This window comes from Callithrix jacchus, chromosome 5 (assembly GCF_049354715.1).
Source record: "Callithrix jacchus isolate 240 chromosome 5, calJac240_pri, whole genome shotgun sequence".
In the NCBI taxonomy this organism is placed as follows: Eukaryota; Metazoa; Chordata; class Mammalia; order Primates; family Cebidae; genus Callithrix; species Callithrix jacchus.
In genome coordinates, this window is record NC_133506.1 from 162,771,218 (window position 1) to 162,795,062 (window position 23,845).

The 23,845-nt window shown below is 38.4% G+C and overlaps 1 protein-coding gene across 19 annotated transcripts in view; it reads right to left on the reverse strand.

The window, feature by feature from the left end:
* ENOX1 (ecto-NOX disulfide-thiol exchanger 1) overlaps nt 1-23,845 on the reverse strand; it is a 626,515-nt gene that overhangs the window by 445,118 nt on the left and 157,552 nt on the right. For 2 of the 19 annotated variants that reach the window (XM_078375352.1, XM_078375353.1), the window contains one exon: nt 1-23,845. This exon is cut by the window's right edge and continues 34,981 nt beyond it. The exons of the other annotated variants lie outside the window; for them this stretch is intronic. The gene's annotated coding sequence lies outside the window, so the exon portion shown is untranslated. 19 annotated transcript variants of the gene reach the window in all.

The following is a 23,845-nucleotide window of genomic DNA, read 5'->3' on the forward strand; positions in this document are numbered from 1 at the left end:
ATGATGGGGAAGATAAATAATACTCCCTGAAGTATGGCTGATTCTTCAACCTTATTAAGAACATACATTACTGACATTTTAAATATCTTAAGTCAGTGATTTTGGCCACCTGGGAAAAACAATATTGCAGCATGAATTTAGGTTATTTCAACAGAGCCAGTTCAATCTTAAAGGATTATTTCTACTGAATTCTAGCAATGCTTTTTTTTTTTTGTAAAGTGACATTACACAACACTTCCAGAAACCACAGAATGTGACTTAACAACCAATTACTTGTACAGTTTGCAAAACAAGTAAACCTCTCAGCAGTTGGGAGCTTGGCCGAGAGGCCTGGGCTTGCCCCTGGCATGGTACCTTGCTCTTCTTCATGAGTTCACATTGCTTTCCAGCCTGCTAATGCACTGGCCTTATGAACACAGATTCCCTAAATGCTTTCCAAGAGTCTGATATCACATTCAGAGTTAACACATTTTTTCCCCTTGCTATAATTCTGCAGTTTTTTTCAGTCATTCATACCCAACCAATTGCTGTCAACAGGCATCTTCACATATGAATGTTAATAATGTATTATTAAAGAGTTCCTGGTAGTTTGTCTTGTGGGTAGAGTTGATGAGGGGTGATTACAGGAAGAGAAGCCAAAGGAAAGACATTTCAACTACACTGGAAGCTGATCTCTGGAGAGCAGTCAGAGAGAACAGACAAAGGAGCCAGGCAAACTCCTTTTGAATAAGACAGTGTGTATTACACCTAGGAAGGGCCAACAGAGTAGATTCCACTGTGACCAGCCCAGATAATAGCAGTTGAAAATACTAGTCATGAAAATACAGATGCCCGCTGTATGGATTACCCTCATATTTTCTCAGTCACTACTTGAGAAACAGAGCCTCTCTTGGTAATTGAGAAAGATCAAAAAGGGAACTGAATTTTCATTGGCAAAAAGACTACATAAATAGAAGTAACATCTCTGTTAGTGCCGCACTTGTCATCAGCCAGAAAGGTCAGGGTTTTTTTTGCAGAAAGCTTAGGAACAGGATTTGGGTACTTTCTAAAAGAGTAAAGCAAAAGCAGACTTCATGGCTCTGAGGAAGTTTACATCCATGAATTCCCAGTAATATAAACTTGATTCTTTTCCTCCATAAGAATTTGTTTCAAAAATTTCGTATGGTAACTAACTAATTCTCATAAATTGTCCTCAGTATTTTTCTCACACTTTCATATGATTCCCAAAATAAATCAGTAGCATTATGATCTGTGCCTTCTACTTCTGCTCCATAAACATAATAGATGAACATTTAGGTACCACTACCTTTATTTACTCACTTCGTCAATATCATCAACAAAACGTATCTGATACGTTGCAAATAAATATTAAGCTTTACATTTTGTAATAAATATTTCTGAGTAATAAAAAATGTTCTGAATGATCAAAACATTTGACATTTGATGACTATATTTGGAGTAATGCATGTTTACAGTTTTCAAAACATGTTGCACACGATAAACATATATGGGATCTAATTAAACTTAAAAGCTTCTGCACAGCAAAAGAAACTATCATTAGAGGGAAGTGGCAACCAACGGAATGGGAAAAAATTTTTGCAATCTACCCATCTGACAAAGGGCTAACAACCAGAATCCACAAAGAACTTAAACTTACAAGAAAAAAACAACCCCATCAAAAAGTGGGCCAAGGACATGAACAGACACTTCTCAAAAGAAGACATTTATGCAGCCAACAAACATATGAAAAAATGCTCATCATCACTGGTCATTAGAGAAATGCTAATCAAAACCACATTGAGATACTATCTCACGCCAGTTAGAATGGCAATCATTAAAAAATTAGGAGACAACAGATGCTGGAGAGGATGTGGAGAAATAGGAACACTTTTACACTGTTGGTGGGAGTGTAAATTAGTTCAACCATTGTGGAAGACAGTGTGGCAATTCCTCAAGGACATAGAAATAGAAATTCCATTTGACCCAGCAATCCCGTTACTGGGTATATACCCAAAGGATTATAAAACATTTAACTATAAAGTCACATGCACACGCATGTTTATTGCTGCACTCTTCACAATAGCAAAGACTCAAAACCAACGCAAATACCCATCAAAGATAGACTGAATAAAGAAAATGTGGCACATATACACCATGGAATACTATGCAGCCATAAAAAAGGATGAGTTCATGTCGTTTGCAGGCACAGGGGTGAAGCTGGAAACCATCATTCTCAGCAAACTGACACAAGAACAGAAAAGCAAACACTGCATGTTCTCACTCATAAGTGGGTGTTGAACAATGAGAACACATGGACACAGGGAGGGGAACATCACACATTGGGGCCTGTTGGCAGGGGGGGCGGTGCAGGGGCTAGGGGAGGGGTAAGGGGGTTGGAGGATTGGGGAGGGCTAACATTAGGAGAAATACTTAATGTAGATGACGGGGGGATGGATGCAGCAAACCACCGTGGCATGTGTACACCTATGAAACAAACCTGCACATTCTGCACATGTACCCCAGAACTTAAAGTATAATAAAAAAATCAAATAAAAATTAAATTTGAGTGTTATATTTGTGTGATAACAAATTTAGACCAGTTAACAGAATACATGCCTTAATAAATGTTATTGTTTACCAGTCCATCTTCAAAAGTTCATCATATTAACTACAGTCAGACATTGGTTCCCAAAGTTCATTATATTTATTACAGCCAAAAACAGGTTGTAGGAAGTCCACTGTATTTATACAGTTAAAAATGGCTCAACCTGTTATGGGGTACAAGGTTTCTTTTAGGATGGTGAAAATGTTCCAAAATGAGATTATAATGGTTGTACACCCAGAACACAAATGAAACATTTTATTCTGCTGAATTGTACACTTTAAATGAGTGAACATTATGGTATGTAAACTATATACCAATAAAGCTGTTTTTTAAATGGGTCAATCAAGGACAGTAAGAGTTGTTTATTTGAAAAGTTCAAAAAAAAAATGACAAACCAATAGCTAGATTAACTAGGAAGAAGGTCAAATAAATCATCAGAAATGAAAGAGGAGGGATTATAACTGATGTCACAGAAATTAAAGGATAAAAAACTACTATGAAAAATTATATGGCAACCAATTAGATAACCCGAAAGAAATGGATTCGTTCCTAGAAAAATACAACCTACCAAGGCTGAGCCACAAATAGAAAGTCTAAACAGACCCTGAGTAGGAAGAAGATCAAATCAGTAATCAAAATTGTCCCACTAAGAAAAGTCAAGGGCGAGATGGTTTCACTGGCGTATTTCAGCACACATTTTGAGAATTACTGCCAATTCTTCTCAAACTCTTCCAAAAAATGAAGAGGATAGAACACTTCCAAACTCATTTTGAGGCCAGCATTCCTCCCATTGCTAAATGAGAAAAAGATGCTACAAGAAGGAAAATGACAGACCAATATCCCTGATGGGAAGCCTCACTTCCAAGGAGCATATGCCGAAGTCCTCAACAAAACATAAGCAGACCACATTCAACAGCACAGCAAAAGGATTATATACCATGACCAAGTCGGATTTAACCTGGAGAGGCAAAGAGGGCTCAACACGTAAAACACAATCAACGTGATACACGTTACAGAACGGAGGATAAAAGTCACACAGTCATCTCAATAGAAACAGAAAAAGCATATGACAAAATGCAACTCTTTCAACTACCTAGACATAGAAAAAAATTACCTTACCATAATAATGGCCACATAGCCCACTGGTAGCATTTTACTCAACGGTGAAAAACTGGAAGCCTTTCCTCCTAAGATCCGGAACAAGGCAAGGATGCTCGCTCCTGCCGCTTCTACTCAACAGAGTACTGCTGAAAGCCCTAACGAGAGCCATTGGCAAGAAGAAGAAATAAAGGCCATCCCTATTAGAGAGGAAGAAGTAAAATTATCTATGTTCACAGCGTTTATAACCTTATACAGTATATAGAAAACACTTAAATTCCACTAATTTTTGAATAAAAATCTACTGGAATAAATGAACCCAGTAAAGTTATAGGATGCAGAATCAGTGCTCAAAATCAGTTGTGTGGCTATACATTAACAATGAACAATTCAAAAAAGAAATCAAGAAAACAATCTTATTCATGATAGCATCAAAAAGAACAAAACTTAGAAATCAACTTAACCAAGAAAGTGAAAGACTTATATACTAAAAACTACGAAAGATTGCTGAGAGACAGAGGACACAAATAAATGGGGGGGGAAAAAGTCCTATGCCAGGGGTTGGAAGATTTAATATTGTTTTTTTTTTTTTTGAGACGGAGTTTCGCTCTTGTTACCCAGGCTGGAGTGCAATGGCGCGATCTCGGCTCACCACAACCTCCGCCTCCCGGGTTCAGGCAATTCTCCTGCCTCAGCCTCCCGAGTAGCTGGGATTACAGGCACGCACCACCGTGCCCAGCTAATTTTTTGTAATTTTAGTAGAGACGGGGTTTCACCATGTTGACCAAGATGGTCTCGATCTGCTGACCTCGTGATCCACCCGCCTCGGCCTCCCAAAGTGCTGGGATTACAGGCTTGAGCCACTGCGCCCGGCCGATTTAATATTGTTAAAATGTCCATTGAAACAAAGGAAATCCTGTCATAGACTATAATGTGGATGAACCTGGAAAGTATTACACTAAGTGAAATAGGCCAGTCACAGAAGCACAAATACTGCATGATGCCACCTAGATGAAGTTATCTAAAAGACTCCAACCTGTGGAAGCAGAGAGTACAATAGTGGTTGCCAGAGGCTGGAGGGAAAGGAAGATGGGAAGCTACTGTTCAATGAGTACAGAGTTTCAGTCATGTAAAATGAAAAAGTTCTGGACATCTGCTGTACAACACTGCGATTACAGATCATTTGTACGACATACGTAAACATTCGTTAGGAAGGTAGATGGGCCAGGCGCCGTGGCTCCTGCCTGTAATCCCAGCACTTCTGGAGGCCAAGGCGGGTGGATCACCTGAGGTCAGGAGTTCAAGACCACCCTGGATAACACGGTGAAACCCTGTCTCTACTAAGGTACCAAAAATAAGCTGGGCATGGTGGCAGATGCCTGTAGTCCCAGCTACTCAGGAGATTGAGGCACAAAAATTGCTTGAGCCCCGGAGGTGGAGGTTGCAATGAACAGAGATTGCAGCACTGCACTCCGGCTTGGGCTACAGAATGAGACCCTGTCTCAAACAAACAAAAAATATTTACACATTACTTTCCGCCATAATGACAAATAAAAGTGTCAGCTTCCTAGGAATACAGGATATCAAAGGTGGGGCAACAGGGCCTGTGGTGCGTTTCTTAGATGACTTTGACAATGAAAACTTCTGTCTTTGTTGCTTTGGAATAGTATTTATTGAAAAGCAGCCTCTCCACCCTCCTCACCCATGAGGAATCGGTGGTTAGCTTGACAGCATACAGAGAGCCATATCAGAGTCACTATGGGAAGACTATTGTGCCATCAGAAATGCAAAAACACTGGATACAATCGGTTTCTCTTGACAGTTCCAGAAGAAAAGCCCACAGATTGGACAGGCTGCCTGCTGAAAGGGTTTTGTCACTACACAGAGCACACCCTGAACCCTGGAAAAAAAGTACTGCTACCGGCCGGGCGCGGTGGCTCAAGCCTGTAATCCCAGCACTTTGGGAGGCCGAGGCGGGTGGATCACAAGGTCAAGAGATCGAGACTATCCTGATCAACATGGTGAAAACCCGTCTCTACTAAAAATTACAAAAAATTAGCTGGGCACGGTGGCGTGTGCCTGTAATCCCAGCTACTCAGGAGGCTGAGGCAGGAGAATTGCCTGAACCCAGGAGGCGGAGGTTGCGGTGAGCCGAGATCGCGCCGTTGCACTCCAGCCTGGGTAACAAGAGCGAAACTCCATCTCAAAAAAAAAAAAAAGAAAAAGAAAAGTACTGCTATGTGTGTGACCAGGACTGCACAACTCTGAGGCTCTTTTTCTTAACTCTTAGATTCCCGTAAGAAACTCACACTACTGCCTCACCTGTGATTTGGACTTCAAGCTAAAGTGCCAACAGTCTGCTTATTCTCCCCACAAACATTTCTCCAAAATAAAGGGCTTCTTGTTCAGCACTTTCTCACTTGTGTTCTCTCTTTCTCTGTCTTCCTTTCCCTATCTCTTCCTCGCCCTGCTCAGCATCAGCTGGGTCCCAATCCAGTCTCTACACTTACATTCAATGACTGAGGACCCACCAGCAGCACCTAAGAGCCACTAGGCAGGTACAAACATTTTCCCTGCCAGTTACATGTGGAGGGCATGGGAGGAGCCTCCCATTTCCAATGAGGGTATGTTAGGTACAACCAGAATGATGTAGGATATGGACTCTGGAGCCTTGCCACATACAAAATGTGGTCTGAGGACCAGCAACAAGGAAGGCATCATGTGACAACTTGCTAAATATGCAGAACCTTAGATCCCACCCCAGAACTACTGAATCAGAATCTGCATTTTAACAAGATCTCTTGATGATCTGAGTGTACATTAAAGCTTGAGGAGCCTTGGTATAAAATTTGAATATATTTTGAGACAAGACTGTGGAATCTGGTGGGGTTGGGGAAGTGGGAGAATTCTTCTGTACAGGGCTATTTACAGAGTAAATAAACAACATTCAGCAAATACTGAATGAATAATTTACTTTCTTTAAAATAAGAAAAATAAATAAATCCAGTTACTTTATGTGTAGGGCCTTGAGACATCAGTGAGCTTAATGAAACTTCAGCAGTAGGACTTAAATACTTGTTCTTATCCTTTGTATTTTAGTAAATTGGCTTGCATAAGAGCTTTAAATGTATCAGTGACAAGTGGTGTGTTTTCATAACTGAATTAATAGTAAGCAATAATGCCCCCCAAAGAAGGGGAGCAAGGCATAAGTAAACAAAATGTATGTGTCTAGCGTACATTTTAACAGGCGAATCTAGCATAACATGATGGAAACTTCGGTTCCGGGGCCTGCACGTGCCCGCTCCAAAAACCAGGAACTAACTTTGTATTCAAAGTTTTGTTCTCCTTTCTTACAGACAGATTCAAAAATTATACGATCTTAAAACTTCACAGAACTTGGAACCATGCCTGATCTAATTAATTATGAAAACTCTTCTTGAGTTTGACACATACTATATATATACACACTTATATATGTGTGTGTATATAAAATATATATATATTTTTTTTCTTTTTTTTGAGACAGACTCTTACTCTGCTGCCCAGGCTGGAGTGCAGTGGCATGATCTCAGCTCACTGAAACCTCCCCTCCTGGGTTCAAGCAATCCTCCCACCTCAGCTTCCCAAGTAGCTGGGAGTAAAGGTGCTGCCACCTCACCAGGCTAAGTTTTGTATTTTCAGTAGAAACGAGGTTTTGTCATGTTGCCCAGGCTGGTCTCAAACTCCTGACCTCAGATGATCCTCCCACATTGGCCTCCCAAAGTGCTGGGATTACAGGCATGAGCCACCGCACCTGGCTGACATATACAATATTTTAAAATCCTTTCAATACACTAGGAAACATTTAGAATTTTATCACTACCATGCAATCTACAAATGGAAATAACAACTTCACTGACACATGACCTAGGAATAATTCCGCTCCTGTGTAAGAAAAACGGTAACGGCTTGGTTCACATCTCACCCTCCTTTCAATGTTATCACTTAACATGATTAAACTTAACAAGTATATCGTTCGTTCACATTTCTCTCTCTTCCCTTCTTCTTTTCCTCCTATTTTAACTTAGAAACCTAACTATTGCAGAGGTAGGGAGATAACCTGCAGAAACATCCAAAAATGCTCCTCAGGAAGTTTCGTTTAATCTTTTATTATTTTCCTCAGGTTTGAAACTCATTCCTACGTGTATTTTTTAAAGAATACAAAAGGTAAAACAAGTAAACACACACACACAGAGACACACACACAGACACACATACAGAGACACACACACAGACACACACACAGAGACACACACACAGACACGCACAGACACACACGCAGACACACACACACAGACACACACGCAGACACACACACAGACACGCACACAGACACACACGCAGACACACACACACAGACACACACACAGAGACACACACACAGACGCACACAGACACACACGCAGACACACACAGACACACACACAGAGACACACACACAGACACGCACACAGACACACACGCAGACACACACACACAGACACACACACAGAGACACACACACAGACACACACACACATATAAAACAGAAAAATCTTGGTGACATTTTAGTGACTAGTATTTCAAACTAGGTAAGATTTTTTTAACAGTGTGGTTTTGAGAGTTACGTGTGAATGTATGTATGAGTATATATACAGAACTATATGAGAGGGATCTAGAAATTGTGTCTCACTCACCAAACTTCTGATACACCTTTCATACAGATACAGTAGCTCTCCTCAGCATGAGCTAGAATGTATTCTGTAGGTATGGGTTTCAATATGAACAGTCTGCCAATGCTGGACATTCCATGTGTTTCTGATTTTCCATTTGCAAATGAAGCTGCTATGGATGTCCCTATGCATGATCCCTCTTGTACTTTCCTCATTTTGTCCCGAGGACAAATCCCTGTAATGAAAATTGCTGGATGAAATTTTGAAACACAACACCAGTGTGCCTTCTGAAGAGTTTCATCCATTTGTAGTACCATCGAAAGACAATTTCACTTTAAAAACATCATTTGCTAACCTGAGAGATGAAAAAAAATCCATTATTGTTTATATGCTTATTTTTTAAATTTTAAAGTAAAATACACAAACAAAATAGCACACAGCTTAATGAGTTATTACAAAGCAAACACCTCCCTGCTCTATCTGTAGCACCCTGTACTAGGTCAAGTTACAGAATTACTCACTGCCAGGGATGTGAGGGAGTCTCCATTCTCTTGAAAACTAAGCCCCAACCTGACGTTTATCACCATAGACTGATTTTGTAGATTATTTCTTTGGCTCAACATTCTATGCATGAGATTCACCCATGCTATTTCTCGTATCTGTAGTTTATTCATTTTCGTTGCTGTGGGGTAATCAATTATATGAATATACCACAGTTATTTTGCATTTTCTTGTCGAAGTATTACTAAGTGCAGTTTATATATGTGAGTGATGCTGCTTCAGTCACACAAACCCTTAAACTTTTATATCTTTAAATTCATCAATATTTTCCCTCTATGATTATATTGCTGATGTCCCACTTTTAAAAGACTTTTCCTACCCCAAGATTATGAAATATTTACCTATATTTTCTGCCACCATGTTTGTTTCCATTTGTTACATTTATAGCTTTACCTCATTTGGAGGTATTACAATATAATGAGTATGTGTGCATGTGTGAAGATACATATCTACATGTGTATTTACATGTATATATACATGCGAATAGGTACACCTGAGCCTGTTTCTGGAAATTCCATCCTTTTTTTTAAAACATGCTAATTTATACTTCAATTGGTAATATAAGCACAAGGTACAAAATGCAAGTGAAATAACAGGGTGTATAAAGATAATAAATAAGGTTTTTCCCACATCTTCCGTCAGACGCACAGTTGCTCTCCCCAGGCCCAATCATGGTTTCTAGTCACATGTCTTTCCCAAAAGTGCTCTATGCATATAAAAACGTACACGTGAACTCTTATATTTTTATTAACATGCCTTTATATAATATTCCATAACAGTTCCAGAGGTGCATTTTTATATAAATCAATACATTTGTAGTATCTCACTCTTTGTAATATCTGCACACAATTTCATTGTATGAATTTAGTAAAAAGTACCCCCGATGGGCTAAAGCATCCTGTATAATCTTTTGCTACTACAGCTAATACTGAAATGAATATCCATTGAATGAACAATTGGATACATGTGTGAGTACAAAATATTTATAGAATAAATTCTTAAAAATTCAATTCAAGATCAATTGTATGTGTTTTGTTTTGTTTCTTTTTGTTTTTGACATGGAGTGTTGCCCAGGCTGGAGTGCAGTGGTGTAATCTTGGATCACTGCAACCTCCACCTCCCTTCCAGCTTCAAGCAATTCTCATGCCACAACCTCCCAAGTAGCCAAGACCACAGACACTCGACACCATGCCTGGCTAATTTTTTTGCATTTTTAGTTGAGACAAGGTTTCACCATGTTGGCCAGGCTGCTCTTGAACTCCTGACCTCAGGTGATCCACCCACCTTGGCCTCCCAAAGTACTGCGAATATAGGCATGAGCCATGGTGCTCGGCCAAAGTGCATGTTTAATTTTTTCTTTTTTTGAGATGAAGTTTTGCTCTTGTTGCCCAGGCTGGAGTGTAAAGATGGGATTTTAGCTCACTACAACCTCCGCCTCCCGGGTTCAAGCGATTCTCCTGCCTCAGCCTCCTGAGTAGATGGGATTACAGGCATGCACTACCATGCCCAGATAATTTTGTAGTTTTAGTAGAGATGGGGTTTCTCTGTGTTGGTCAAACTACTCTCAAACTCCTGACCTCAGGTGATCCACCCACCTCAGCCTCCCAAGGTGCTAGGATTACAGGTGTGAGCCACTATGCCCAGCCATGAACGTGTATTTTTAAATTAAACTTTTAATTTTGAAATAATCCTATCTTCACATGTAGTTAGAAGAAACAATAGAGACAAATATAGTGTAATCTCTGCCCAGTTTTCCCCAATGGTAGCAACTTGCAAAACTATCACACCCAGGACATGGACAATGATACAGCTGAGAGAGAATATTTCTATCACTTCGAGAATCTCTCATTTTGCCTTTTCAGAGCCATATCCACTTATCTTTCTCCCCATGCTCTTCTTAGCTTCTGGCAACTGTTCATCTGTTCTCCATTTCTATAATTTTGTCATTTCAAGAATGTTATGTAAGTGGAATCATACAGCATAGAACTTTCGGGGATTGGTGCTTTTCACTCAGCATAATATTCTGGAGAGTCATTCACGTTGTTGTGTATATCAATAATTCTTTCCTTTTTGTTTTTTTCTTTTTATTTTTCCATAAGTTATTGGGGGTCCAGGTGGTATCTGGTTACATGAGTAAGTTCTTTAGTGGTGCTTTGTGAGAATCCATCACCCAGCAGTGTACACTGCACCATATATGTTATCTTTTACCCCTCACTGCCCTCCCACTCTTCCTCCAAGTCCCCAAAGTCCATTGTATCCTATGTCTCTGTGTCCTCATAGCTTAGCTCCCACATATCAGTGAGAATATATGATGTTTGGTTTTCCACTCCTGAGTTACCACCTCACTTAGAATAATAGTCTCATCCAGGTCGCTGCAAATGCTCTTGATTTATTCCTTTTTATGGCTGCATAGTATTCCATTGTGTGTGTCTATATACATACATATGTGTGTTATGTATATATACACATACATATTTATATAAAATGATTTCTTTATCCACTCATTGATGGATATTTGGGTTGGTTCCATGATTTTGCAATTGTAAATTGTGCTGCTATAAACATGCATGTTTAAGTGTCTTTTTCAAATAATGACTTCTTTTCCTCTGGGTAGATATCCAGTAGTGGCATTGCTGGATCAAATGGTTTGGTGCTTTAAGGAATCTCCACACTGTTTTCCACAGCAACTATACCAGTTTACATTCCCAGCAGCGGTGTGGAAGTATGCCCTGTCACTGCATCCATGCCAACATTTGCTGTTTTTTTTTAATTTTTTTGATTATGGTCATTCTTGCAGGAGTGAGGTGGTATTCCATTGTGGTTTTGATTTGCATTTCCCTGCTCATTACTGATGCTGAGCATTTCTTCATGGAGTGAGGTGGTATCCCATTGTGATTTTGATTTGCATTTCCCTGCTCATTACTGATGCTGAGCATTTCTTCATGTTTGTTGTCTGCTTGTATATCTTCTTTTGAGAATTGTCTATTCATGTCCTTAGCCCACTTTCTGATGGGATTGATTTTTTTCTCTTACTGTTTGGAGTTTGTTGTAGATTCTGGATATTAGTCCTTTGTCTGATGTACAGATTGTGAAGATTTTCTCCCACCCTGTGGGCTGTCTGTTTACTCTGCTGACTGTTGCTTTTGCCATGCAAAAGCTTTTTAGTTTAATTAGGTCCCAGCTATTTATCTTTGTTTTTATTGCATTTTCTTTTGGGTTTTGGTCATGAAATCATTGCCTAAGCCAATGTCTAGAAGGGTTTTTCCAATGTTATCTTCTAGAATTTTTATAGTTTCAGGTTTTAGGTTTAAGTCCATAATCCATCTTGTATTGATTTTTGGATAAGGTGAGAGACGAGGATCCAATTTCATTCTCCTACAGGTGGCTAGCCAATTATCCCAGCACCATTTGTTGAAAGGATGGCCTTTCCTCACTTTATGTTTTTGTTTGCTTTGTAGAAGGTCAGTGGGCTGTAGGTATTTGGGTTTATTTCTGGGTTCTCTATTCTGTTCCATTGGTCTATATCCCTATTTTTGTACAAGTACCATACTGTTTTGGTGACTATGGCCTTATAGCATAGTTTGAAATCAGGTAGTGAGATGCCTCCAGATTTGTTCTTTTTGCTTAGTCTTGCTTTGACTATGTGGGCTCTTTTTTATTCCATATAAATTTTAGAATTTTTTTTCTAATTCTGTGAAAATGATGGCAGAATTTTGATGGAATTGCATTGAATCTGTAGATTGCTTTTGGCAGTGTGGTCATTTTCACAATATTGATTCTACCCATCCAAGACCATGGGATGTGTTTTCATTTGTTCTAGTCATCTATTATTTCTTTCAGCAGTGTTTTGTAGATTTCCTTGTAGGAGTCTTTCAACTCCTTGTTTAGGTATATACCTAAATATATATTTTTTGCAACTATTGTAAAAGGACTTGAGTTCTTGATTTGATTCTCTGCTTGGTCACTGTTGGTGTACATTAATCTTGTATCTGGAAACTTCACTGGATTCTTTTATCAGTTCTAGAAGCTTTCTGGAGGAGTCCTGAGGGTTTTTGAGGTAAACAATCATATCGTCAGCAAACAGTGACAGTTTGATGTCTTCTTTACCAATTTGGATGCACTTTATTTCTTTCTCTTGTCTGATGGCTCTGGCTAGGACTTCCAGTACTATGTTGAAGAGGAGTGGTGAGAGTGGGCATCCTTGTCTTGTTCTGGTTCTCAGAGGGAATGGTTTCAAGTTTCTCCCTTTCAGTATAATGTTGGTTGTTGGTTTGTCATAGGTGGCTTTTATTACATTAAAATATGTCCCTTGCATGCCAATTTTGCTGACAGTTTTAGCCATAAAGGATGCTGGATTTTTTTTCAAGTAATTTTTCTGCATCTATTGAAATGATCATATGATTTTAATTCTGTTTATGTGGTATATCACATTTATTGACTTGTGTATGTTAAACCATCCCTGCATCTCTGATATGAAACCCACTTGATCATAGTAGATTATCTTTTTGATATGTTATTGGATTTAGTTAAGCTAGTATTCTGTTAAGGATTTTAGCATCTATCTTCATCAAGGATATTGGTCTGTAGTTTTCTTTTTTGGTTTTATCCTTTCCTGGTTTGGGTATTAGGGTGATGCTGGCTTCACAGAATGAATTAGAGAGGGCTCCTTCTTTCTCTACCTTGTGGAATAGTGTCAAAAGATTTGGTACCAATTCTTCTTTGAATGTCTGGTAGAATTCTGCTATGAATCTATCTGTACTGGACTTTTTTGTGTTGGTAATTTTTAAATTGACAATGCAATCTCACTGCTTGCTATTGTTCTGCTCAGCGTATCTAATTCTTCTGATCTAAGCCAGGAGGGTTGTACTTTTCCAGGAATTTATCCATCTCTACTAGATTTTCTATTTTATATGTAAAGGTGTTCATACTAGACTTGAATAATCTTTTCTATTTCAGTGGTATCCATTGTAATACCTCCTGTTTCCTTTCTTAGTGAGGTTATTTGGATTTCCTCTCTTTTTCTTGATTAGTCTTGCCTATGGTCTCTCAATTTTATTTATCTTTTCAAAGAACCAGCTTTTTGTTTCATTTATCTTTCATATTATTTTTGTTTCAATTTCATTTAGTTCTGCTCTGATCTTGGCTATTTCCCTTCTTCTCCTGGGTTTGGGTTTGGTTTGTTCTTGTTTCTCTAGCTCCTTGAAGTGTGACCTTAGAATGCCAATTTGTGCTCTTTCAGTCTTTATGATGTAGGTGTTCGGGGCTATGAACTTTCCTTTTAGCAAAGGATCCCATAGGTTTTGATAGGTTATGTCACTACTGTCGTTCAGCTTGAAGACTTTTTAAATTTCCATCTTGATTTTGTTTTTTACCCAATGCTCATTCAGGAGCAGGTTATTTAATTTCCATGTACTTGCGTGGTTTGAGGGTTCCTTTTGGAGTTGATTTCCAGTTTTATTCTACTGTGGTCTGTGAGAGTGCTTGATATAATTTCAATTTTCTTAAATGTATTAAGACTCATTTTATGGCCTATTATATGGTCTACCTTGAAGAAAGTTCCATGTGCTGTTGAACAGAATGTGTATTCTGTGGTTTTGGATGAAACGTTCTGTATATACCTGCTAAGTCCATTTCTCCCAAGGTACAGTTTAAATCCATTGCTTCTTTATTGACTTTCTGTCTTGATGACCTGTCCAGTGGTGTCGGTGGAATATTGAAGTCCCTCACTATTACTGTGTTGCTGTCGATCTCATTTCTTAGGTCTACTAGTAATAGTTTTAAAAATTTGTTAGCTCCAGTGTTAGGTGCATATATGTTTAGGATTGTAATATTCTTCTGTTGGACAAGGTCTTTACCATTATGTAATGTCCCTCTTTTAACTGCTGTTGCTTTAAAGTTTGTTTTGTCTTATATAAGAACAGCTACCCCTGCTTGCTTTTGATGTCCATTTGCATGAAATGCCTTTTTCCTTTCACTTACTTAAGTTTATGTGAGTCCTTTTGTGTCAAGTGAGTCTCCTGAAGGCAACAGAGAGTTGGTTGGTGAGTTCTTACATATTCTGTGGTTCTGTATGTTTTAAGTGGAACATTTAGGCCATTTACATTCAACGCTAGTATTGAGATGTAAGATACCATTGCATTCATCATGCTGTTTGTTGTCTGTGTACTTTGTTTTTGCTTTTTAACTTGTATTTTTGTTTTATAGGTCCTGTGTAATTTATGTTTTAAAGAGATCCTGTTTTGATGTGTTTCCAGGATTTGTTTCAAGATTTAGAGCTCCGTTTTAGCAGTTCTTGTGGTGGTGGCTTGGGAATGGCAAATACTCTCAGGACTTGTTTGTCTGAAAAAGACTATCTTTCCTTCATATGTGATGCTTAGTTTTGCTGGATACAGAATTCTTGGCTAATTGTTTTGTCTGAGGAGGCCGAAGATAGGGCCCAATCCCTTCTAGCTTGTAGGGTTTCTGCTGAGAAATCTGCTGTTAATCTGATAGGTTTTCCTTTTTAGGTTACCTGTTGCTTCTGTTTCATAGCTTCTAAGATTCTTTCCTTCATCTTAACTTAGGATAACCTGATGACAATGTGCCTAGATGAAAATCTTTTTGCAATGAATTTCCTGGATTTCTTTTTGCTTCTTGTATTTGGGTGTCTAGGTCTCTAGGAAGGCCAGGGAATTTTTCCTTGATGATTCCCCCAAATATGTTTTCCGAGCTTTTAGAATCCTCCTCTTCCTCAGGAACATGATTATTCTTAGGTTTGGTTGTTTAACATAATCCCAGATGTCTTGGAGGCTTTGCTCATATTTTCTTATTCTTCTTTGTCTTTATTTGTATTTTGGGTTTATTCAAAGACCTTGTCTTCGAGCTATGAATTCCTTTCTTCTACTTGCTCATTTCTATTGCTGAGACTTTCCAGAGCAAAATTGTGTTCAAAGTTTCCTGAATTTTTTATTGTTTTTTTCTTTAAGCTGTCTATTTCCTTAATTATTACGCCCTTCACTTCTTGTATCATTTTTTGGATTTCCTTGCATTGGGCCTCACCTTTTTCTGGTCCCTCCCTGATAAGCTTAATAACTCACCTCCTGAATTCTTTTTCAGGTAAATCAGGGATTTCTTCTTGGATCCATTACTGGTAGTGTGATTTTATTGGGGGGTGTTGAAGAGCCTTGTTTTGTCATATTACTGGAGCTGGTTTTCTGGTTCCTTCTCATTTGGGTAGGCTGTGTTAGAGAGAAAGTCTAGGGCTGAAGGCTATTGTTCAGATTCTTTCTTTCTTTCTTTAGAAAGGAAGAAAAGGAAAGAAAAAAAGAGAAAGAAAGAAAAAAAGAATGAAAGAGAGAAAGAAAGAGGAAGAGAAAGAGGGAGAGAGAACGGGAATCTTGCTCTATTGCCCAGGCTAGAATGTAGTCTAAAAATGGGTATTAAAAACCTCTTTTATGCTAATAAATGTGCTTAACAATGGAGACAGGAAGGAATAAGGGAGGAACATAACAAACAAGCAGCCAACCAATATTTCATTTAAACCTGTGACATGCTATGCAATTACTGAGGAGTGATTTACTTCCAATTTTGTGGTCACTATTAGAATAGGTGTGATGTGATACTGAGAAAAATGTATGTTTTGTGGATTTGGGGTGGAGAGTTCTGTAAATGTTTATTAAGTTTACTTATTTCAGGTCTGAGTTCAAGTCCTGGATATCCTTGTTAATTTTCTGTCTCGTTGATCTGTCTAATATTAACAATGTAGTGTTAAAGTCTCCCACTATTATTGTGTGGGAGTCTAAGTCTCTTTGTAAGTCATTAAGAACTTGCCTTATGTATGTGGGTGCTCCTGTATTGGGTGTGTATATATTTTGGATCGTTAGCTCTTCTTGTTGCATTGATCCTTTTACCATTATGTAATGTCCTTCTTTGTCTCTTTTGGTCTTTGTTGCTTTAAAGTCTATTTTATCAGAGACGAGAATTGCAACTCCTGCTTTTTTTTTTTTTTCTCTCCATTTGGTTGGTAAGTCTTCCTCCTCCCTTTGTTTTAAGTCTTTATGTATCCTTGCATGTGAGATGGGTCTGGAAGCAACATACCAATGGGTTTTGGCTTTTTATCCAATTTGCATGTCTGTGTCTTTTGATTGGGGCATTTAGTCCATTTAAATTTAGGATTGATATTGATATATGTGAGTTTAGTACTGCCATTTGATGCTAGCTGGCTGTTTTGCCCAATAGTTGATGTAAATTCTTCATTATGGTGATGCTTTTTACCTTTCAGTATGTTTATGGAATGGCTAATACTAATTGTTCTTTTCTATGTGTAATGCTTCTTTCAGAAGCTCTTGTAAAGCAGGCCTGGTGTTTAGTTTCAAAGTGTTGGAGATTGTCCTCTTATATTTCTGTTAATAATCTCAGGCTTCATTTATTTGGATCAGAAAACACAATCTATATAGTTTCAATTCTCTTATATTCAGGGTTTTTTAAATCACTCAAGCTATTATCTTTTTTGATATATGGTTCACGGGCATTTGAATATGTATTCTGCTGTTATTGGGTGGAATGTTTCATAAATGTAAATTAGATCCTATTAGTTGATGGTTTTGTGAGTTATTCTGTATCCTTACTGATTTTCTGTATAATTGTCCTATCAACTTTTGAGAAAGGGTGCTAAATTCTCCACATATATTGTAGATTTGCCTGTTTCTCCTTTCTATTCTATCAGTTTTCACTTCACATATTTTATAGTTCTGTTGTTTTGTACATTAACATTTAGAATTGTGATATCTTCCTGGTAGATTGACCTTTGTATCATTATATTATGTCTACCTCTATCTCTGACAATTTTCTTTGCTCTAAAGTCTACTTTATCTGATATTAATGTAGTCACTCTTGAATTCCATGGATTAATGTTTGTGTATCTTTTCTGCCCTTTTACTTACTTTTTCTTTTTTTTATGAGACGGAGTCTCACTCTGCTGCCCGGGCTCGAATGCAATGGTGCAATCTTGGCTCACTGCAAACTCCACCTCCCTGGTTCACGTGATTCTTCTGCCTCAGCCACCCAAGTAGCTGAGATTACAGGTGTCTACCACCACACCCAGCTAATTTTTTTGAATTTTTAGTAGAGACAGGGTTTCACTATGTTGGTCAGGCTAGTTATGAACTCCTGACTTCAGGTGATCCACCGGCCTTGGCCTCCCAAAGGGCTGGGATTACAGGCATAAGCCACCATGCCTGGCCTCTGTCCTTTTACTTAAAATGTATATATATTATATTTGATGTGTTTCTTGTAAACAGCATACAGTTGGTTCTCTTTTTTGTTTGTTTTTTTTGACATGAAGTCTCACTCTGTCACCAGGCTGGAGTGCAGCAGCGCCATCTCAGCTCACGGCAACCTCTGCCTCCTGGGTTCAAGTGATTCTCCTGCCTCAGCCTTCCGAGTAGCTGAGACTATAAGCATATGCCACCATGCCCAGCAAGTTTTTAATATTTTTAGTAGAGACAGTGTTTCCCCATATTGGCCAGGATGGTCTCTATCTCCTGATCTTGCAGTCTACCTGCCTTGGTCTCTCAGTGCTGGGATTACAGGTGTGAGCCACGGTACCTGGCCTGGTTCATGTTGCTAATCACCTTGACAGCCTCTGCCTTGATGGTTTTAGACTATCTGCATTTAATGTAATTATTGATATGTTAGGGCTTAAGTCTGATATCTTACTTTTTGTTTTCTGCTTGTTCTGTTTTCCATTTCTGGTTTTTCTTGTGTTTCTAGGGGCTTAACCATTTTAGAATCCATTTTGATTCATCTATAGTGTTTTTAATGTATTTCTTATATTTTAGTGGTTGCTCTGGGTATCACATGTATGTATGTATATATATACATGTATATAATTTAGACAGTCTATTAGTTTCATTTTATCGGTTTGAGTGAAGTATAGAAACTCTTATCTGCTTTGAGGTCTTTTTGCCTTCCCCACTTAAAATATAGTTGTCTAAATATTTCCTCTGCATTATAACCTACATCAGACAGCATTATAATTTTCACTTCCACTACAACATATATTCATTTCAAAGGAGAAGGAAAGCTTCATGTTTAGCCATGTTTGCACAGGCTTTTGCTCACTGTGTTCTTTCTTCCTTCCTGATTTCCTGGAGTCCCTTCTTTTACTGTTTCCTTTCTATTTGGATAACTTTTTCAAATCACATTTCTAGGGCAGTCTTATGGTGACTAAATCCCTTAGTCTTCCTTATCTGGAGAGTGCCTTTATTTCTCCTTCATCCCTGAGTGATAATTTCACTGGGTTTGGGATTATGAGTTGATAATTTTTTTTTCAGCATTTGAAAAATTTCGTGCCACTTTGCTCTGCATTTCATTGTTTCTCATGAAAAATATGCTGTCTCTCCACTGAGCATCTTATTTCAGTTTCTGCATTCTCAGTTCTAAAATGTTCATTTAGTTCCTCTTCTTATTTCCTTGCTGAGACTTTCTATTTCTTTGCTGAGCTTTCTATTTTTGCATTTATTTCAAGTGTAATTGCTTGTTTAAGCATTTTTATCATGGCTGCTTTCAAATCCTTTTCAGATAATTCTGACAGTCATCCCAATGTTGGCAGCTACTGGTTGTCCATTTTGATACAATCTGAGGTCTTCCTGGTTCTCTGTACAAAGAGAGATTTTCAATTGAAAGCTGAACATTTTTATATTATGCTCTACGACCTTGAACTTTATTTCGACCTTCTGTTTTCACTGGCTTTTCCTGACCCTGCTCCAGCAAAGGGAGGGAGAACATGACCTCATATTGCTAGGTAAAAAAGTCCAGGTCCCCACTTGGCCTTCACTGACTTTAACTGCTGGGTACGGTTGGGGTTTCAGGCTCTCTGTGGCCGCCATGAGCACCTGACCTCTTGGCAATGGTGAAAATCCTGAGTCTCCATTAGGTTTCCGATATCATAGCACCAGGAAGAAGGGGCAAGGGTACATAATTTTTGCTAGGTGGAAGTGGAAATCTACATTCCCCATCGATACTCCAGCAAGAATGAGGAGAAGGAACAAGTTGTTACCAGCCAGCAGAGATACAAGTCCAGGCTCCCTACTTCACCTCTGATATTACCCTGGAGAACAGTTACAGCCTCTGGAAAGTGAAAGGAAGTCTAGATTCCCCATTCAGCCTTCCTTGGCATGGCTAAGAGAGGGGCCACAATGTTCTCTGTTTTTTGGTAAAGAGATTAGTGTCTATAAGTGTTCTGTCTTGCTACAGTGTCCCTTTTTCTACTTTTCTGGCTAGAGAAAGTAGGTCTCACTGGGGGGTTTTGTCTGTGCCCATTGGTATTCCCAGCTTGCTGGCTTCTTCAGTATCGAGTCTTGGATATGAAAGATAAGAAGACAACACAGGGAACTTACCACCAGATTCCTCTGGTTCTCATGTCCCTAACCAGTCTACCTCCTCCTCTCTGCCTTTCAGAATCTTGTGTTTGCTCTGTATGGAACGTTCAGGGGTTTTTGTTGTATTTAGTGGGTAGAATAGGAATATCACATCCACTCCAGTTACTTGCAAGTGGAAGCTGCATTTTTAATTCACATAGCTGTTACCTATGCCTTCCACAGATGTATCAATTTACATTTACATTTCAGTTGAACCAATTACATTTCTTCAGAGTCGACAGTGGTTTACGCCATTGGTTTTCATTCCAGATGTTGTTCTTGGCCATCTATTTTTGCCCTCACATCTGCCATTTTAGAGTCAACTTAAGAATTTTTTTATAGAAAATTCTTCCTGGGCCGGGCGCGGTGGCTCAAGCCTGTAATCCCAGCACTTTGGGAGGCTGAGGTGGGTGGATCACGAGGTCAAGAGATCGAGACCATCCTGGTCAACATGGTGAAACCCCGTCTCTGCTAAAAATACAAAAAATTAGCTGGGCATGGTGGCGCATGCCTGTAATCCCAGCTACTCGGGAGGCTGAGGCAGGAGAATTGCCTGAACCCAGGAGGCGGAGGTTGCAGTGAGCTGAGATCGCGCCATTGCACTCCAGCCTGGGTAACAAGAGCGAAACTCCATCTCAAAAAAAAAAAAAAAAAAAAAGGAAATTCTTCCTATAAGGTAGAAAAGAAGTAATGACATTCAGGAGTGAGCTTCTAGCAGATGAGCTCCTTTCATTTGCCTGCCTCACACCTAGCCCTAGCTCATCTGATTTGAAGGTGATTAATGGAGATTTTCTAAGCCTCCTCCACTTAACAAAAGTGAACATTACATAGATTCCTGAAAAGGGACATTTTATTCCAGTTCCTGGTGTCTTCTATTTTATTCTAAATCAGATTATATTAAACAAAACTTCCTTGAAGTTTGAGGTATTTTATTGGGACTATTCCCTAGTTTCACCATTCTCCCCACCATGTATGCTTATTTTTGTCTGTTTCAGTCAGTATTTTGGAAGAATAGAGTAGACTGCTATCATTCAAAGACACGTTAAGTCACACCTTTTATAGGCAGTTTCTTTTCAGGGGCAGAAAGAAGCCATTACATGTGTAAAAACTAAGGATGAACAATAGCAATTTTGCCAGATGAGTATCCACTTTCACTGTTTGGTCCCTCAGACTTGATGATACCACATCTTTATTTTCTGGACTTGTCTGTATAGTAGTTCTTAAACCCTACTTTCAACACTGATGTGAACAGAGTATTCCAGGAACAAGAGAGCAGTAACGAGAAAGCCCTATCATCTAAGATAGGAATATAATTAAAACGCTCTCCCCCCAGTTAAAGCTTATTCACAAATACACAGTCCCCAGAGGGTTTTTGTTTGTTTCAATTCAAAAGCCGAAGCTCCTGCCCTTCACTATAAAGAAACACATACACATGAAGTAAAAGGATCACCTCCTTGTGAGCCTCAATGGAGTACACAGGGTGGATGTATAGATATATTGCAACTTCTCAAACCAAAAAAAAAGATATATAAATACTTCTGATAAAATATTTGCCCATACTAGAATATTTTGTACAAAAAAATACACAAAAATGTAACTTCACATAATACTATATAGCTATAAATTACTGTAAAATGTTTTGTGAAATATTTTGTTCTAGTCTCTTCCTAGGCATTTATATATATAAACACACATATATTTACATATATACTTGTGTGTATATATACTTATAATACATATAATTAGATGGGCTCATGCCGTAAATACCACTTTGACCTCTGCTTTTTTCACTTAACATAATAATGTATTTTCCCATTTGGTTAAGTGGTCTTTAAAAACACGAGTCTTTAATGGCTGCAATAGTAATATTCTGCCTTATGAAGGTGCCATAACTTAAACTTTCTTCTATTTGTGGGGATTTAAATTTTTACATTTTTGCCACTTTTAATAACATTGCAATGCATATCCTTTTACATAAATCTTTGAGTTTATTTTTCTCAGGGTTGACTGTTAGAATTTGATTACTGATTGCAGCTACTGGCTACACTAGGCTCCCTTCCACAGCAGGAAACTCTGTTCTGGGTTAGGGCCAAGTTCACTCTTGGCCTCAGCACTGAAAAGAGATGGCAGATTCTGCACCCCTCTGGCAAGACACAGTTGAGGTTCTCTTTAGATTACTTACTTCCCGTCAGTGGTGCAGCCGGGTAAGCCTGGGGCTCTTACAGCTTGCACAAAGGTGTATTTGCTGCTTCTGCTCCTTAGAAGAGAACTGGTAGGAATCAGGGAAACTGAGTCACATCTGTGTGCTTCCTCTGGTTTGTATTCTGCCAGTGTGAGTCAGTATAAAGGTAAGAAGCTTTTTTTTTTGGCAGGAAGCCTTGACTGCTAATTTATCTTAGAACAAATATAATAGTTTCCATACTAAAGGAAACAGTATCTTCAAAACAAAATTGGGAAAACACAGTATCTATATGCAAATGGACTTTTATTGTTTTTTCTTTTATTCTTTCTTCTTTGGCTAAAACTTAGGCACTACATAGTTTTACCACATTATCTGATTGTGAAGCTTCATCTCTGATCACACATTGCTGTCATTAAGGCATTTCAGAGGCTTTCTTTTTCTTAATCAATCTGGAAAGTTATTAAATTGTAAAAATGTGGCTAGTTGTATACTACCTTCTAAAATTAATAAAGAACACTCTTCTTTAAAACAAGAGTGCTCTCCTCTGTTGCAGTCAAGAAAAACTGCAGTAACTTGACACAAAAGAAGCATTCATCTGTCACCATACTTTAAAACACCCAATATTCATCAGCTGTTTGCCCTTCTTGGAGTAGCTTGAGCAGGAAAGAGTTAATGTTTTAACCATTCATGCCCTTTGTTCAATTTTCTATTTAGATGTTATGTTATGTTTTTTCTTCTAAATTTGAGAAAGCCCTTTAAGTACTGATTATATTAACTCCATGTCTATGTCTGTCATATTTGTTTAAAATAATTTTTCCCAGTTTTCATTGCCAAATGATCTCATAGATGGTGATTTCTTTTAACCATTCAGAAATGTTTAAATTTAGTACATTATATAATGTTGTCTACTTTAGCATTTGTTTTTATTTTCAAAATTAGGACATCATCTCAACCTGAAAATCATATATATATATATATATATCCTCATCAATTATATTTTCCTTTTCTAGAGCATTACCTATACAATCAAATAAGATATAATAGTGTATTTCTATTATAATCTTAATGTTTTTGTTTCTGTTTTTTTTTTTTTTTTGAGATGGAGTTTCACTCTCATTGCCCAGGCTGGAGTGCAGTGGCACAATCTCAGCTCACTGCAACCTTGGCCTCCCAGGTTCAAGTGATTCTCCTGCCTCAGCCTCCCAAGCAGTTGGGATTACGGGTACCTGGCTAATTTTTTGTATTTTTAGGAGAGATGGAGTTTCTTCGTGTTGAACAGGCTGGTCTCGAACTCCTGATATCAGGTGAT